General features: G+C 44.3%; 1 long non-coding RNA gene across 1 annotated transcript in view; it reads right to left on the reverse strand.

Annotated features, from left to right (window-relative positions):
- LOC137863139 (uncharacterized) overlaps positions 1-17080 on the reverse strand; it is a 33247-nt gene that overhangs the window by 346 nt on the left and 15821 nt on the right. Inside the window, exon 2 of the long non-coding RNA XR_011100711.1 lies at positions 132-332. This is a non-coding gene — a long non-coding RNA (uncharacterized lncRNA). The remainder of the gene's footprint in view (positions 1-131; positions 333-17080) is intronic.

The raw sequence follows: 17080 nt of genomic DNA on the forward strand, positions 1-17080 counted from the left end.
ACAAAACCCCTACACCAGCATTTTGAGAATGTTTTCCAATAAAATAAATCAAATAAAAATAGAAGGAAATTTCCAAGTGATAAAATTGGCCCAGCCTGTCAGTGCTGCTGCACTAAAACAATCAGTCATACCTGGAAGCTAAGCTCCCATGAAAGGCAATTGCATCCTCACGTTGGTAATGCTTTTTGTCATTGCAGTATGTCTTTAAGGTACCTCCAGCCCAAGTACGGCTAGTTTAACATAATCTCTTCTGATAGCAAATAGGAATTTTAACTGTAGTCAAAAGGGCTTGACAGCGTTGCCTTCATTTTTGTGCCATCCACACTGAGGAGCTAAGCAGAAAAATATCAAGAACAATGCATCAGCTGGCTTATATTGTCACAAAGAGTTCAAAAAAAGATTCCCACTACTACTTTCTGGTGCCACCCTCATTAAATCCCACTACCCTGGAGCATGATTAGTGTACACACAGACAAGACAACATTCAGGATAACACAGTGAACTAGCAATAGCTACTCTTTGAGTAATTCCGAGTCATCCCTGATTATCTGGTGCATGATCAAGGAAGGAAACAAGCAAAGCCAAGCTGTTTTATGCTCCCGATGCAATATACTCTGCCAAATTCGGGCTACCGCGACTCCATTGTCCTCAACACTGACTACAATGGCTCTACATCAAGGAAGAATTTGGATTAGTGTGTGCTGAGGAATTAGCGTCTGCCAAAATGAAACAAAGCAAACAGTGGGAAAGGCATTATTTGGATTCATTTTGTGATGTGACGTTTTGTAAGTTCCCTTGGAAACAGTTTGGTGTTTGACATCTGATGCTTTCTAAATACATTGCTGTGTTTGTAGCATTTTTGAAGGAGAACCTGTAATCATCATGACCTCTTTAATGCACCACAATGGAAGCTGACTGTACCAATAAATCATAACTCATCTTATTCTATTCTCATTGATTTTGGTGGAATAAGGACTCAGCCCAAAGGAATAAGACCATGTGAATATTTGGTTAGTTTCCTATCACCTCTTTCTCAGTTCATTACTGCTTTGCTTTCTGCTCTGATGACTGGTCATGAAAAGCAATTTAGTAAATAAATCTGGTGAAGGAATCGTGTTCTCGTTATATGTGAGAAAACTGTTTGTGTTTCATCTGCAAAGAGATTAGTAGGGTGTTAAATCCTACAAAATATGTAAACAATATGATACTGGGTTTGTCCCCGATTGGTTGAGAATAATCCAAAAATTTTGACTTTCAGGAACAGGTATTTCTAGCTATGTTAAAATATACTTGCTGGGAGATTATACATGTATGTAGTGGTCCTGGGGCAGAGACCATGAAATGGCATAGCTTCTCCTCATTTTAACTTCTGGGCTCTCTTTAGACCGGCCTCGCAGTCCATGCCACAGCTCCACAGTCTAAAGCACTTCATGGAGTTGGGGATAAAATATCAGGGTGCAATAGGAGAATTTGCTTGCAAAATGATTTTCACAGCAACAAGGCGCGAGACAGCTGGCTGAACAAAAACCAATGGCTGCCACAACGAACTAACTTTAATTTCCCCCACACTTTGCTTTTTCAGTTTACTGGACTTAGTGCTCAGGCTCAGAAAGATGGATTATTGGAAAATAGGCTCTGGCAACCAATGAGGATGCTGAATGCGTTTGATTGGGTTTCTATTTAAGGGGGCACATTCTATAGAAAATCAAGTCTCACTCCTAGTTCAAGACTGTGATACCAGTTTATCAGCTGGGGGGATAAGGGGGACAGGTAACATTTTAATCAGCTGCTAGTGGTACAACGACCCCTGAATTTGAGGGAATAATTGCTCCAGCTAGCTTAGATTTGAAAATGGAGAAGATTTGACTCACGAGGTACCAGCAAAGGAAATTTTGGTTTTAATTAGGAAGCAGCAAGGAGAAAACTGATTGTCCCGTGGCTGTAGGTGCGACCTCACTACCTGAATCAGGGTGACTTAGGACATTGGCATGAAACTGCACTGACAGCACCAGCTGTGTGCAAACCTGCAGCTCCTGGTGGGGAAGGAGAAAGGAGGTAGCTGGGACTTCTGTTCAGATGTTGCTTTGAAAATTTACCACCCAAGTGCTACCTTAAATCTATAATGCAGTAACGGTGTTGAACAAGGCAGGGACATTAAAGCACTGGCTTAAATCTTGGATTGCCCTAATGCTATTAAATAGGACGATCGCAAATCTAGCACTTGGTCTTGATTAATTATGTGAGAAGGATATGCTGGACTGACCAGAGCTGTCATAGGCAAATTGCTTATTAAAAAGGTTATGCTCTTTTCTTTCCCTTCCTAAATACCTCCTAAATGCTCCATCAGCTCCATTTGAATGGAAAGAGGGGACGTCATTGAGGTCACCTGCAGGTGAGTATTCCCCCAGGACAACCTGCAGGCTTTCTTCTATTCCTGGCCATGCCAGGGCAGCAGAATCTACCTTCTCTATGGGAATTGCAAAGCAAAAGGCAATCCCTTTCCACCAAGCAATGCTTTATATTCTTAAGTTACACCTGTTTTATAATGTGAAGAACAGGTACCTACAGTGCTGGATTGTGTCAGAGAGGATGAGGGGTAAGGGATGCTTTGCTGAGCACTCCTAAACAGAGACTTCTGTTTTGTGTTTTGCTGGTGGCTCTCTAGCAGCAAATCCTTCTACTGTGAGATGGGAAGTGAAGGGTATCAAAAGCTGCAGAAACACAGGGCTTATCCACAACTGTTTCTGGCATCTCTGCCATTAGAGATCTGGAAGGAGAAGGAAACCAGCCTCATGTTCAATCCACACTGCTGGACAAACACATTTTTCCTTTTCCTATTCTCATTCTGCCTCCCCTCCTCCCGTGAAGTTTGCCTGCAGAGAGGATGCCAATATTCTTAGATGCTGTTTTCACAAAATAGAGCAGAGCTGCTAAAATGTTTCGACTAGTTAGAAAAACATATTTTCCTGAGAAATGCAGTTAAGATTTGTTTGAAGCTTCTGAGAAGCTTAATGAACCATGGCAATGCCTGTAGCTTTTCCACATTTGAAAACTTTTGTTGCTAATTAACTTCATTAATAGTAGTTAGAGGCACATTGGCCAATATTTACTGAGAGCTGGCGTTACTGCAAAGTGCCAATGGACTTAGTGGCTAAGCTAATGGATTCCCTGCAGAAACCTTGACCAGGATTGAACTTGTTGTGGCCAAATCATTTCTCCTTTAAAAACAAAATCCAAAAAACCCTCATTGAAGCTGTTGTTTAAAAAGCCACAAGATGCTAAATAAATAGAAGGAACTTCCTAACCCCGCTGGGGCTGTTATTGATAGCAGCATTCCCACAATGAACTCACAGCAGGATCACACCCTCGAGCCGAATGTGGCTGCACGAGAGCAGCTCTGACTTGCAGAGAGTCTGGAAGCTCAGGGGAGGGCTTTGCAGAGGCATCTGCTCCCAAATGAGCCCAGCTCTGCTCGGTGGCACGGAGGGACATGGCTGGGGAAGGGGGGTATGGCTCCGGGTGCCTGGCCTGTTTTGTTCTGCTTGGATGACTTCAGTTGGGCAAAAGTTGTGACAATTCAGCATCTCTTAGGTAGCCATGGGGTATACCCCCTGTGCACAGTGGGGTGGTGGTGCTTCGTGAGATCACCCTACCAAAAAACACTGCTTCTCATCGGGTGAGGAGTTGCATTGACTCCTCTGTCCCCTACACTTATGCCCTCTAGAAATGCTAAGCTCTTTCAAGGGCACAGCAAGGTCAAATCCATCTAACTGGACATTGCTGCCCTAACCAACTGATCTCCTGAGAAACTGCTGTTACCAATAACAAACAAGCAGCTGGAACTATTTCTTCCCCAGATTTTCACACATTTCTCCTCTTTATTCTCTTCCTTTATCGTCTTTTACCTCTTTCTTAACCCCTCTTATTTACAGTATATCCTTCAGGGGACACTGTTGAGCTATCCACTATAAAACTAAAATATGAACATCGAGGTTGGTATATGTATGAAAATAGATGAGTCTCTTTGACTTAGATTTCTAGTCAGTCTCTCCAGATTATTGTGTTCTACAAAGGGACTTCTACTGAGCAGAAAAATGTTTAAACTAAATTTTCTTTTTAAAGTCACATGAGCATTTCTATTGGTCTGAGGGTTCTCAGATGCTTCTTTCCAACCCTTTTGACTTTTATTCCACTGACAGGATTTCAAGATGCTCTGGCAACTGCTGAAAAAAAATAGTTGAAGGCCCCTGGGATATGAATCTTCTCCTTCAGCTTTTGCTGCAATTCTTCTCTCTTTTTTGACATGAGAATGCAAAATCACAAGGGACTGCTGAGATGGCGAGGGCATCTAAAAGAGGAGGAATAGCTTAGTAGGCAATTGCTACAGGAGCAAGGAGATTTGTTAAAGCTTCCTTATGACCATGCTATTATCCACAACACCAAATTCTCTTTGGTCTTGTACAAGAAACATATCCCTTAGTATCTTACATCATGGATTGCTGAATTTCTGTTGAGAATTAATATTTTTATATTAATTCCATTTTCCATGAGGGTAGGATATGGGAAAAAGCTAGAAAGAAAATCCTCATTTAATACCCTGGTTTTAGGACATTGCTGAGGGTCCCCATGTGCTCGGTGTAGGTTAAGCTCAGCCCCTACAGTTAGCCATGCACTGTTCCTGCAAATCTTAAATAAAACCAACCCAGTACATTTTTCTTTGGGAAAAAAAAAATCCACAAAGATAAAAATGAATGAGAAAGACAAGAAAAAGAGCAACTAAGCCTTAAGGGGATATCTGTAGCAGGAACAGGGGAATAAGCCACCAAGGGAGGATGCACACCCTCCCACACTGGAGATGTCAGAGAATGTTTTGCTGGAGCAGCTTTCATAAAGCCGAGGATCCTCAGTGCCCTGCTGCCTATCACTGTGGCTGGGATCACACTCAAGGTCTCCATGAAAAATGGGATAGGCTTGTGCACAAAAGGAAGGAAGGATCTCCAGGGAGCAGCATTCCTTCCCACATTTTCATAGGGTAAAAAAAAACAACTCCATTTTTTTTTTTTCCTGAATAAAGTGTTTGATTTTCTTGAATGTGGGGACCTCATGGGTAAATGTCTAGTACCTTAATTAATAACTTAACAGCCAAGATTCATGCTGGTACTTTCTTAGACAAGAATGGAAAGATCAGTATTAAACATGGTTTTAAATTATAAAGAAGGTATATGGAAGGCAGACAGGAACTTAGGAAATGACAGTGCTTTTATGTAATGTATCAAAATGAGTGAAAAAGCATCTCTGTGCAAAGACCAGAAGGAAGGAAAAAACACTTGAATTGCTGTCTCAGGGCCCAGGTCTTCTCCTGCCTTGTTAACAACAGCCAGACTCCTAGGAACTGATTCTGCAAATACTTTGCACCCCAGCTCTCTTTGAGTCACTGACTTCAGGAGCCCAGCTCTGCTGTGAGCAGGATCGGACCACTGCTGTCAATAGGAAATGAAAAAGAGATGAGTTGCTGCAATTACAGGGGCTGGAAGAAATACACAATGTACGCAGCAGCGAGACGTTTAGTGAACTCCTAAGGCATTTCCATCACTGGCCAACCTCTGTGGGCTGTAAATGGGTCTAAGGCTTTGGGATGGTTTAACCATCTCTAAAGGTCTGTGGAGGTTTTATCCACTTCAGCTCTAAGCCTCCAGTGCCAAATCCTGGTATCTTGTAAGTATCCATCAAAATCACCAGGGGTTTCAATGGGTGCAGGATCGGGTCCCTTGGAGCACTTTAAGTAATTTAAACCACCCTAAATCCTTGAAGCAGCTTAAGTGATAAGCTACTTGTTCCAGGGTTTGCAGCCTGCAGACCTTGCCTGTAACCTGCTCGGGGCAGCTGGGTATATCCCTCACTGCCAGCACTCAGAGGTGTCTGCTCTGAAACACAGCCAACACAGTGAGCCTGTTGCCAAGCTCTCAAAGTGTTTTGCTTTTAGAGAAAGGGGGGCTTTGTGAGTTTTCACATGCACAAAATAAGTTTCCAGCAGCTGAGGTGCTGTTCCCTCAGCTCCAGCAGGAGAGAGTGCGCCAAAGGCTGCGGGACCAGACCTGGCTGCTGCTCACTGCTGTGCTCCCAACCAGCCTGGTGTCACCATAATCCCACCAGGAGAGAGCCTGTCCAAAGCAATGAGCCCCTGTTTTCCATGGGAAGCATTGATTTTTCCACATTTCCTCCTTCATGTAGGATGCAGGGGAAATCTGAATCCTTCAGGGACTCCTCGAGGTTCCTGGGAACTGATTGGCCCTGGTTAACCCTCATCTGGCTGAAAACCCTTATTTCTGAAGGAAGTTTGACATCAAGTGAGTGGTGGAAGAGGAAATCGTGGTGGCTGGTGGGAGACAAGTACCAGCCCAGGGGCAGCAGCAGCACTTGTGGGTCAGTGCTTTTCTTCTCTTGGGGGAAAGCATTGCTTCTCCCAACCCTAACTCAACATGATGTGACTCCTTTCGTGCCAGATGCTTTAAGGGAGCAGCAACTCTTCCTGATGGGCCCTGAGACACTCTGAGGTAGAAGGAAACTGATGTGCACTAGTAACAGAGACAGAACTACAAACCTTCCTGAAAGCTGCTGATAAACTTCAGTGCCTGCAGCTTTGAGAAAGGTAAGAATCTGAAATGTTGTCTTTTCCTCCAAGCCCTGGCAAAAATAAATAAAAAAGCCAGGCACCACATGGACAAGAGCAGATTTCAATCTGCAGCTCTGCAGTTCCAGCTGCTTTCAGAGTCCCAGCAGATCACCAGGCAGTGCTGGAGCAGAACTGCTACGAACAGATAAGCATCTTTAAAGGAAAAGGAGGGAGAAAGCAGACAATTTTCACTGCTTTCCATTTTTTTCCCATTTGCATGAGAGCACCTGTTTCACACTTGCATTTTCCAACTATGATTTGCACATCTGCAAATCAAGGCAATTATGGCCAGGCCTAGTCAAGGGGATATTTTAGGGAACTTATTAAGTCTTGCAGAAATCAGAGTGGTTTGCTACTTAGCGTGTGATGGCAGAAACTAAGATGTTGTCTGAGGCTTTAGCCAAGCTGTCTCCCTGGAGATGCCTGTCTCCCTCGTGCTGCAGGAGATGCGATGTTCCTGCAGGAGCGTGGGAGGCTCTGATGGAGCCCAGCTCACTTCTTAGTGAGCTCCACAAGCAGACGTGGGGATATAGGGACTGCATTTCTGTTGGCCATCCCAGAAAGAAATCTTTACTGTCTGTCATTGCTGAGCATCATCTCAATATTTGTCCTCCAGTCCATCTGTCCTCCCTGTTAGACCAGGATCCTTTCTTCCTTAAAGCCACCAGAAGTTTTTCTTCCCATTTTGTGTACTCCTCCACTTCCTCTTTTCCCACCCTGGTGTTCTCATCATCCTCTGGCTTCTCCAGCTTCCTGCCCTTCTCCTTATCCCTCCCCTCCCAGCCTCCTGGCTGTCCCCAGATGAATGTCATACCCTCAGTAACAGCTGCAGACCAGAGGACAGGACTCCAGGGGCCAAATCTTGCCAGCATTTGAGCTTTCACAACTTAACCTCTCCCTGCTTCTCCTTCCCCAATTTACAAGCACAAGCTGAAAAAAATTGGTACTGTCTCTATCTTTAATTTGGCACCATATAAATGCAGGATGTGATCACCATTAACCTCTTCTGGAAGGAGGAGTTGAACTGGCCAGATTTTCTGGTGAAGGCTAGTGCCTGTCTTTCTTGGCTGTCACATTTGCCATTCCAGAGATTTTTTTCCCCCCTCCCAGTCTGTAGTGTGCTTGGCACCAGAGCTGCAAACCATACTATTAGGGAATAAACAGTGCCAGTGAATGATTAAAACCCAGACAGAGCTGCTGGTATTGATTTTTTTTAAAACCCGTTACAGAGATGCACAGAGTTTTTTAATGGGCATTACGAGGATAAGTCAGGTCATCCATAGGGAGTCTTCAAAATACCACTCTGCAAGAATGCAAATGGAGAAGCTTTTGATTTGCAGAAAGTCTTCCAGGGACCTGTGCCCTGGGCTGCTGCTGCCAGCAGCAGTGGTAAGCACAAGGTACTGGCTCCAGGGGATGATTTCTGTAATTTCAACCCTATGAGAACAAAACTGCTGCCATACTGGGAAAAGCAGAGGGGCTGCAGGAACAGGCTGTGCGGACACCAGTGGATATCAGTAATATTTAGTGGCCTTTTCCCTGGAGCATCTTGTGCTGAGGTAGAGCCCTTCCTCCTCTCCTGCCCATGTTCCAGACCCAGCATGATCAGCCTCCATGACTATTTCTCCTCTTCCCTGCCTTTTCACTGTCCTCCTGCCCTCAAGTTAAGCCATCTCCATTGGCATGATGCTTACAACCATCCACTTTCTCATTGTTTGTCCTACCTCCACTTCTCAGTAGCGCTTCAGGACAAAGCATCCACTTGAGCTTCCTTAACCAACACAGCTACATCAGTGGATTTCATGCTGGAGCAGACAAGGAGCAGCACAGCTCTTTACTAGCTCATGCTTCATAAGGGGCAGCCTTTCACTATTTAACCTCACAACCTTTCACAAGGTGATAACTTCCAGGCTGGTAGAGAAGGGGGCTCTTTAATCACCCCTGTGATTCCCATAGCAGTTGTCTAAGCAGGGTGCCTCTTACCATCAGAGAGGTCTCTAAAACCTAATACAAAAAAGAGGCTGAATTCAGATGTTCTCTGCTCAGAATAATTTACAAATATTTTTGTGTGCAGAGAGATAAGGAAACATTTCAGAAAAACGCCTAAGGTATATATGGGAATTGGATCCCCAGCCCTTATTAAAAGTCAGAAAAATCTGTGCCTAAGAGTGGTTTGTCTTTGAAAAGCTCTCCATTTGATTTCAGGAGCAGAAGTGAGTGGCTCCTCCTGCACAGAAATTCCTCAGTGAAGCCATTCACCTTTGTGACTCAGAAATATTTGATTTAGGGACTTAAAACCCTAATCCCATTTTAACACTCAGTTACACACCTACAAGTCCAGCTTGGAAGAATGCTCAGGAGGTGCCTCTGCACATGTAAATCTGCCATCCTGCATGGCTGTTGGAATTGAAAATTTAATGCACTGGAAAGCAGTGATCCCTGGGGTGTTGGATGTAATCTGGATGCTGCCCTTTGCTCTGATAAATAGTAAAAAAAATAAATAAGCTTCTTTGCAGGACTGAATGTCTGAAAAGCAGGCCTAAAACCCTGATTGCAAGCAACAACCATGAGAGTTTGTGTGGAAAGAACAGGGACAGTGGAGCAGCAAGCAGATGGGCTGCACAAGTCCCTGCCACTGCATTGGAGCTCACATGGAGGAGAGACCTGAGCAACATCTGTATGTCTGTGACCAGGGGTGCTTTCAGTTCCTGGGGGTCATGCACAAAAGTATTTTGTGGAGTCAATTTAATTCATCCTGAAACAATCAAAATCACTGCCAGCGATGTTGCTTTTAAATAAGAAATAAATAGTTCTGTAGATTTCAATGGGCCAACATTCAGCATTCTTTACAGACCCATCTGCCTAAAGGCCTGTATCTTATCTGATCATTTCCATGGCAACAGCTCTGGGATTAGAAGAGGATGAATGTTTAGGAATAGTTGTTGGAATTTCATGGAAGATGATGAATTGAGGATTACTTCACTACCTTCGTGTTACCATGGAAATGTACATTTACAAATTGCACAGGGTTTAAAACATCACCATTATTAGTATAAATTTGTGCTGCTTTTCTAAAGAAATCCAGGAAGGGAAGGATCCGAAGGCTCCTCTCCCATTTCACACTCCTCTACCCCACCAAACAGCTGCCTGATCAAGAACCAGAGCAGTGCTGGCTGCACAAGTAGCAGCAAGTCTGCTCCTGGACAGGATTCTCCCTCAAACTGAGCTTCCCAAATGAAGTACAGGTACTGAAAATGGTTCAGAAATGTGTACCTCAAAACCCCACTAAAGTATGAGAAGCTTTGTATATGTATTAATAAAATTTAGTAGATGGATGACTGGGCTTATGAAATGACACACTGACAATGACTGGGAAAATCCCTTTCAGCCTTTCAAACAACGACATTTTTAGACTTGCTTAGACTTCTTATAGAAAGTTTGTTGAAGCAAATCTATAGCGTCTTCTCATAAACTCTTCATGACATCCTCCATAATGCATTAACCTCTTATGTTCTGCCTCCAGGACTGAAGCCAGACTTGAGATTAATTCTCAGGAAAACCCTGAAAAATAGTTCTCATTCTTGAAACACAAAGCAAAAGGTAGAAGTAATCTCCACCTATACACAAAGCATGAAAATTCAGAGGGTCATTTAAATAACCACTGGAAGTTTTTATCACAGAAGCACCTCTTCTTCTTCAGAGCCCAAACATCTTACTGTACAAAAACAAATGTAACAAAAATAGAATGACAGAACTCAAGGATATTGTATCTGAACAGTGAATTTCATCTAAAGATTCCAGAGCACCTTCGAAGCAAAAATGAAGATGTGCTGCATCTCAAGCTGGAAATATTGATGTCATTTCGTATACTGGGGAAACTGAGTACAGCGATCCTACCCTGAGGGTCAGCAGCCCAGCTAAGGACATGAATCCAGTCTGGCATCAGGCAAAACTCACTGGGATCTGCTGGTTATAAGCCTTAAAGAAGTGAGGGGTTCGGGTGTCACAGTGATGCATGTAATCACGATGCAGATGTAAGGACCACCTCAGGGCAGGGAGGCGAAGGTACCCTCTAAGGAGCTGTGTGGGTGAGACAGCTCCAAAATGAATTCATCAGCACTGACAGTCCCATCAGTGTCAGCTCTGTATTTAGGCTGACATCCTCCCTCCATAGGGCTGAGGGATCCAAGCTGTGACAAGGGCTTTCTAAGCAAGACCACCTTTTGGTATAACCCAGCTGCTCTCTTGTACTCTGTTTTTGGCCTCTTAGAGACTCTGGGCTTGCTGAAAGTGTATTGAAGTGATGATCATAAAGGGTTCTGGCTATCTCAGTGGCCTGGAAACGGTGGAAGGCAGAACAGGTACACAGGTTCACACCATATGCACCAATGTACCTGTGCTGCATTTTGGCCATAAGGAACAAGCCAAGCAGCTCCCTCCAGTTAAAATCAAGGAGGCAAGTGGCTCTTAGACCATTCTGCACACTTGTCCTTCCCATGATGGGAAGAAATACCCAGAGGTGGCCCAGGAGTAAACTCTCAGCACCACCAGGGCTCCCCTCCCCTTGCCTATATGCTGCCTCCCAAATTAACACAGCTGATTAGCCAGATCACATTACACTTGGTGGCATGATTTACAATGGCTTCTTTTAATGCCCTCTCTTAACCACCACTTACTTGCAGGCTTTTTCTTTAAACCACGTCGATCCTGTTTTTATAGCAGAGATTACTTTGAGCTGTACCTTTCTGGGAGAAATAGAGGATGCCCCTGCCACAGACATCCTGCCCGGCTTAGCCTCCTGTAGGCTCTCACAAATGATTATCACAAACGATTAGGAAACACCCAAAGAGCAGGGAGGATGCAAGGAGGTATGGCATTTTCCCCACAGCAAGAAAAAGGGAATCAGCTATTTCAAAAGCCTCCACACCCCTTCCTTTGAGATAAGCCCCACTGCTGGACACTCGAGCAGAGACAATGAAGGAAAGCAGCCTGGGAAGGGCGAGGTTTCCACCTCTCTGACCTTTGGGACCAACATTTCCAAGGGCTTTGAGCCTGTGGTTGGCTTCACCACTTCTGTAGGCTCAGCAGGGGCAGAAATAGCCCCAGCACACCATGAGTATGGAGCCCTGGAGCCTGGCTGCTGCCTCCTTCAGCACAACTGCACATGGCTGCTCAGAGATCTGGCACAGCCACTGCAGCAAAGGGGCACTGCCCAGCATCCTCCTTTCCCAAGGAGAAAATGAGAAATAGGAGTTACTTGTACAGTTCTGAACTGGCAGCTGCTTGGGGCTGCTACAAGCAGGATTCTGTGCCTTAGGAAAAAAGCCTCATTAAAGCTCAGGCAATGAGATTCTTCTGTTTTCTTAGCAGTTTGTTGACAGTTTTCAAGCTGCTGTTTAAATACTGCAGGGCAATAAGAAGGCTATTTTGGAGGGGGCTCAGCCAACTGCTTGAATACCCCTTTTCTTCCATCCCTACACAGATGAAAGTGCCTGTGACTTTCCACACAAGGAGGCAGATTTACATGCCAAAAGTTTTTGGAAATTGAGATTTATGAAACCAAAACTGAAATTAGACCAAGAGGGGAGGCTGCTTCTCTATCAACAGCAGGGGTTTGGGACTCCTGAGAACCGTCTTCCTCTCATCTTGGAGAAGGTTCATCTGTGCTGCACCTTGTGGTTCGTAGAAAGATAACATGCACACCATGAGGTAGTCTTCCCTTAGTAACATGCAGGAAATAAGCAATCCTCTTAAAATATTTTGAGTTTCTGCATACAGAAGGGAGCTGGGATTTTTCTAGAAGGGAAGAATGTTTTCACACAAAGAAGGCAATCAAATACCTCTGAGATGCTTAACCTTGGGAGATGAGAGATCTAGTTGTCACCTTCCCTAAATCATTATCAGAGCAATTGTGTGATTTAGGAGTCTGCTCTGTTGCAACACAATTTTGTTGTCTGACATAAATGGAGCTGCAGACCTGACCCCCATACAAGTTCACTGAATCTGCAGCACAGGACAGGTGAGAAATATTACAGCAAGGTGAACAAAAGCTCTGGGTAATGCATGGGAATGAGCTGGTCCCTGCAGGTTTCTCCACACACCCTGAGCAGTCAGCAAGTTAGCAAGAGGGAGAGAAGCTACTCAGAGCTAAACAGAACAGATCCCACAAATATCTAAGTGCTCAGGATAAAAAGCCTGCAGGTGTCCCATTCTGTAACCACAGCCCCAGAGGTCTGTGCTGTGCCCAGCAATGCAGGGCAGCCTGTTTGGTTTTGGGAGAAAACAAGGAAACATTTGACATGAAAAAACAGTCTTGGGATTTACAACCACAAGTTTACCTCTTCTCCAACACAGACCTCATACATCCCCCCACAGGTTTCCTATACTAGTAACACTCCTACAGATTCTGGGTTACTGCTGCAAAACACTCAACATCACAGCCCTGCAGTATGTTGTATATTTACATCTACAGCCTTGTACATTAGCACAGGGCAGCAATACCTTGTCCCTACATAAATGTAGGTGACTACACAAGACTGTGGATACAGCCTGAGGGCTGCCCAGAACTGCCCTATTCAATGACAAGAAGTCACAATAGATATAAGCTGAATGGAAAGCCCCTGCTCATTTCCCAGGAAGAGGATTCTGAGCTCAGCACACCTTCCAGTAAAGCTGAAATTTGCTTTGCAGTGCTAGAGGCAGGCAGAAGCGAAACAGTGATAAGAGCCTCCACTGAAATGAATGGAAAGTTCCCGGTGGCATTAGTGATGCTGCATTAGGAGAAACTTCAGGCTTGCTCCCCCACCCTCCACCCCCCTTTGTACACCCAAAATAGCTGTAGGAAGCAGAAGAAACATGACTCAAAGAAAGACTTTTCCTCTTAAGGCCTGGCTTCCTTCCTTGAACAGTTGGGAGAAATTCCAGCCAAACATCTCCAAGTGAGGGGCTTTCTTTGAATTTCTTCTATTGTTAGGAAAAAACTCCGCCAAAACCCTGTGGCCTCTACAGCAGACATCCTGGGTCAGACAGGTCACTCCTGGAATACAGGATCTTGCTGCTTTAGGATGCTATTTTATTCAGGAAAGCAGGATGTGAAGTCTACTCTATCCTTTTACTCTTGAAAAAAGGAGCAAGGACTTGAGGTTTTGGTCCTTGAAAGATGTCCTGGCACAGGAGTTAAGTTTAGCCATTTAAGCCAGCCTATCTTCCACCCACATGACCTGTGTCAGCCACACATCCTATTATTTGGTGTGTCACACAGGACATATTCCAGGATGGAAATATGCTTTTATCTTTTCTGAGCTAATTATTGTAGCTAAATGGGAGGTTTAGCTTCCTCTATTTCACCACAGCGCCACTCTCTCCAGTGCTCAACCTTCAGGAGGTGCCTGACATGTGGTGGGAAGGTGGAAGAGCCTGTGTGTGAATAGGAACAGCTTAAACTCGTGTTAATTTCTGTCTGGACACTGACAGCCCCTCTCACAGAACATGCACCAACATTTTTTGTACAAAAAAAGTCTGTCTACTCCCTGGAAGCAAACAGAGTGAGAGAGGACTCCAGCACTTTCTGGTCAGCTCACACAGGCAGTGCGGGGTATCTGGTCTGTGCGGTGTGGCTGCCCAACAGAAGCACAAAGGTGCAGGAGCTGCATGATGCTGGTGTTTGCAGCTGGGCCTGAGCATCCTTCCCAGGGCATGCGACAAATTCAGACAGCTCCACTGAAGGAAAATCCAGGAGTGGAATCTTACAGCAGAATTTGAAGCTTCAAGGCTGCAGCAGTTCAAGGGTTTTAATGGACCTCTTTAGGGGTAGAGATTATTTTGGAGGAACGACCATCATTTCTGATGAATTACTAAAATGTATCCTTGTGCCAAAGATGACATTCCTGTACTGGAAACTTATCAAAATCTTAGTGAGGAATCTTGGGAGAAAAGTTAAAAGCCCTAAAACTGTGGCTTGAAAGAGCCACAGATGAAGACAGATCACATTTCCACACACATGCAGTATTTCAACAGCAATTACAGGGTTCTCCCATTCCTCTTTCCAGCCAACTAACTCCTTTCTCTGTTTATTACTTCTGGTGCCAGTTCTCCCCCCAGCCAGGCCAGGAGGCATGGTGTAGGGGAGCACGAGCTGTCCCAGAGGAGCAGGCAGCCAGGGGCAAGGGCTGACACATCTCTGCCCCAGGAATCCCCAAACTCTGCATCTTCTGAGACTGAGCAAATGATGATTTCCACAGCCATGCTAAATCCTCCATAAATTCAAAGCAGGGAGCATGCTGTTCCAAGGGCTCTAATCCACCTGGACAAGTGAGACCAAGGAGACTTATCCCAGAGGATTGAGAAGTGCTGTTCCTCATTTTCTCAAGGCGATACTGCCCCTTTTCTCATCTGTTCTGTGCCTGGGGACTCCTCAGCTCTGCCAAAGGGCAGCATTTCTTTAGTTGTTACATCTATAAACACAGGCCACCAACTGAATTGATTTTTGAAAGATAGGTAAGAAATCTCCCTGAAAACATACAAAAATCAGGAAAGCCTCATACGAAAAATTGGAGTCATCACTCCAGTCTGTTAGTTTATTTGCCCCTCAAGATCATAGCCAAGCACAAAGATGCTGTAAACAAAACATCATGTTATTCAAGCTTAGAAAGCCTCGAGGCCATTATGAGCCACCAGTTATCATGGCAAAGCTGGATCATCATAAAATGTGCCCAAAAGACACAATAAAAGACCTAGTGAAGGACACCAGAGGGAACCCTGAGTCTTGCTTTTCAAAAGCTGAGGAGTCTCTGGGGCAATAAGTGGTAATGTTATTATCCAGAACAAACTGAAAACTCTTGCCTAACTCTGGTAATGACCATTGTGTGATTTATAGGGTATCTCACAGGCTGTGACACAGCAAGGTCATGCTAGATTGAAACCATGCTTCTAATTGCAGCACATTGTCCCTTGACAAGGGACAGAGGTCATCTCAGGATAGCAAAGCATCACCTAGATCCAGGTGCTTGTCCCTCTGGGAGGTGCCAGTCTGCTGGAGTTGGGAAACCCAATACATTTACACTGCAGCCATCAGCTTTGCTGGCATCAAGGAACACACCTGGTGAACATGCACAGGTAGCTGCATTGCCCTGGAGCTTGCGGGTTTGGCTTTCTGCTCCCCACAGCAGGCCACTTCTAGCCATGGTGCCAAGGTATACAGCCAGAGCTGCAACAGCTTAATATCCACTTTAATTCTGTATTCCTCAATGCACTTGAGATGTTTAAGCCATTCACTGTTTCATAAAGCATTTAAGCATGTCGTATACGGGATGAGCCATCAAGTTGTCAGCTGAAGAATGTATTTTTCAAGACACTGAACATTCAGTAGCTCTAGCTGAAATAAACCTTTTAGAACAAGTTTTGTCCTTTTACTTCTATCCAGTGAACGGGCAAAGACATGGGAAGCTTATTGGATTTCACTATTCAAGAGTTCTGGGGCATGGGGGAAAACCACCAAGAAAATGAGACAGATCTGTAGAAAGCATTTTGCCCTTGCAAGCATGGATTTTTCTGATCTAAAGGTCAATGTAAACAGGTAGATAAAATGGGAAGAACACCAAAAGCAAGATTCCCTTTTACCAGGCTTTAGACCTAGCAAGTTCACCCCAGCCTTCACTCCTCGTTGTGCAACAAAGTCTAGCACGGGCAATTTCCAGAAATCACATCTTCCAGCAACCTCATTCTCTTAATGAGCATACCACAGGGTGATGGACTTTTATAGAGGAATATTTCCCCCAAGATGCTGCCATTCCAACTAAGTAGGTCCTATTCACACTAAATGCCAGGTGGGTAAAATACCCTCTGAATTATTTGTCATTATCAAACAAGACAGTGTTTGCACACAGGAATAAAACAAAATTATCTTTTCATATGCTTGAAAAGGATGTTCCACATCAGATTATTTTATCTTCATTATTCCAAGTTAGAGAATTATGTAAATACTAATTTAGAGAACCCAAAGGATCCTGAAGATTCAGTTTAATGATTTGTAATGGTTTAATTGGACTGTAAGCTAGCCCCTGCAGGGAGTTGAGCACAGGTACAAGTATATACTTCATGTCCCTACCAAAAATGTTTAATTGTCAGCTTTTGCTTAAGCAACAACTTCTAACTTCCCCCAACAGCACAGCAGTTTCATATTTGAGTACAAAGATGACACTAAGTTTGGGCTAGGGAATGCCTATAGCCTGGGGTGGACACAGGTACTCAGCAGAACATCCACCACAAGCAGACCTTGAAGACAGTGTATGGGGGAAATGTTATTAGCCATGAAAAAGAAAAAGTCATAGCTCAATTACTTCACAAGGTCCCTTTGTATAGAACATGCATGTGGTAGTTTAGGAAAGCAGGCAGTGCATGAGTATGTAA

This window comes from Anas acuta, chromosome 12 (genome assembly GCF_963932015.1).
Source record: "Anas acuta chromosome 12, bAnaAcu1.1, whole genome shotgun sequence".
Lineage (NCBI taxonomy): Eukaryota > Metazoa > Chordata > Aves > Anseriformes > Anatidae > Anas > Anas acuta.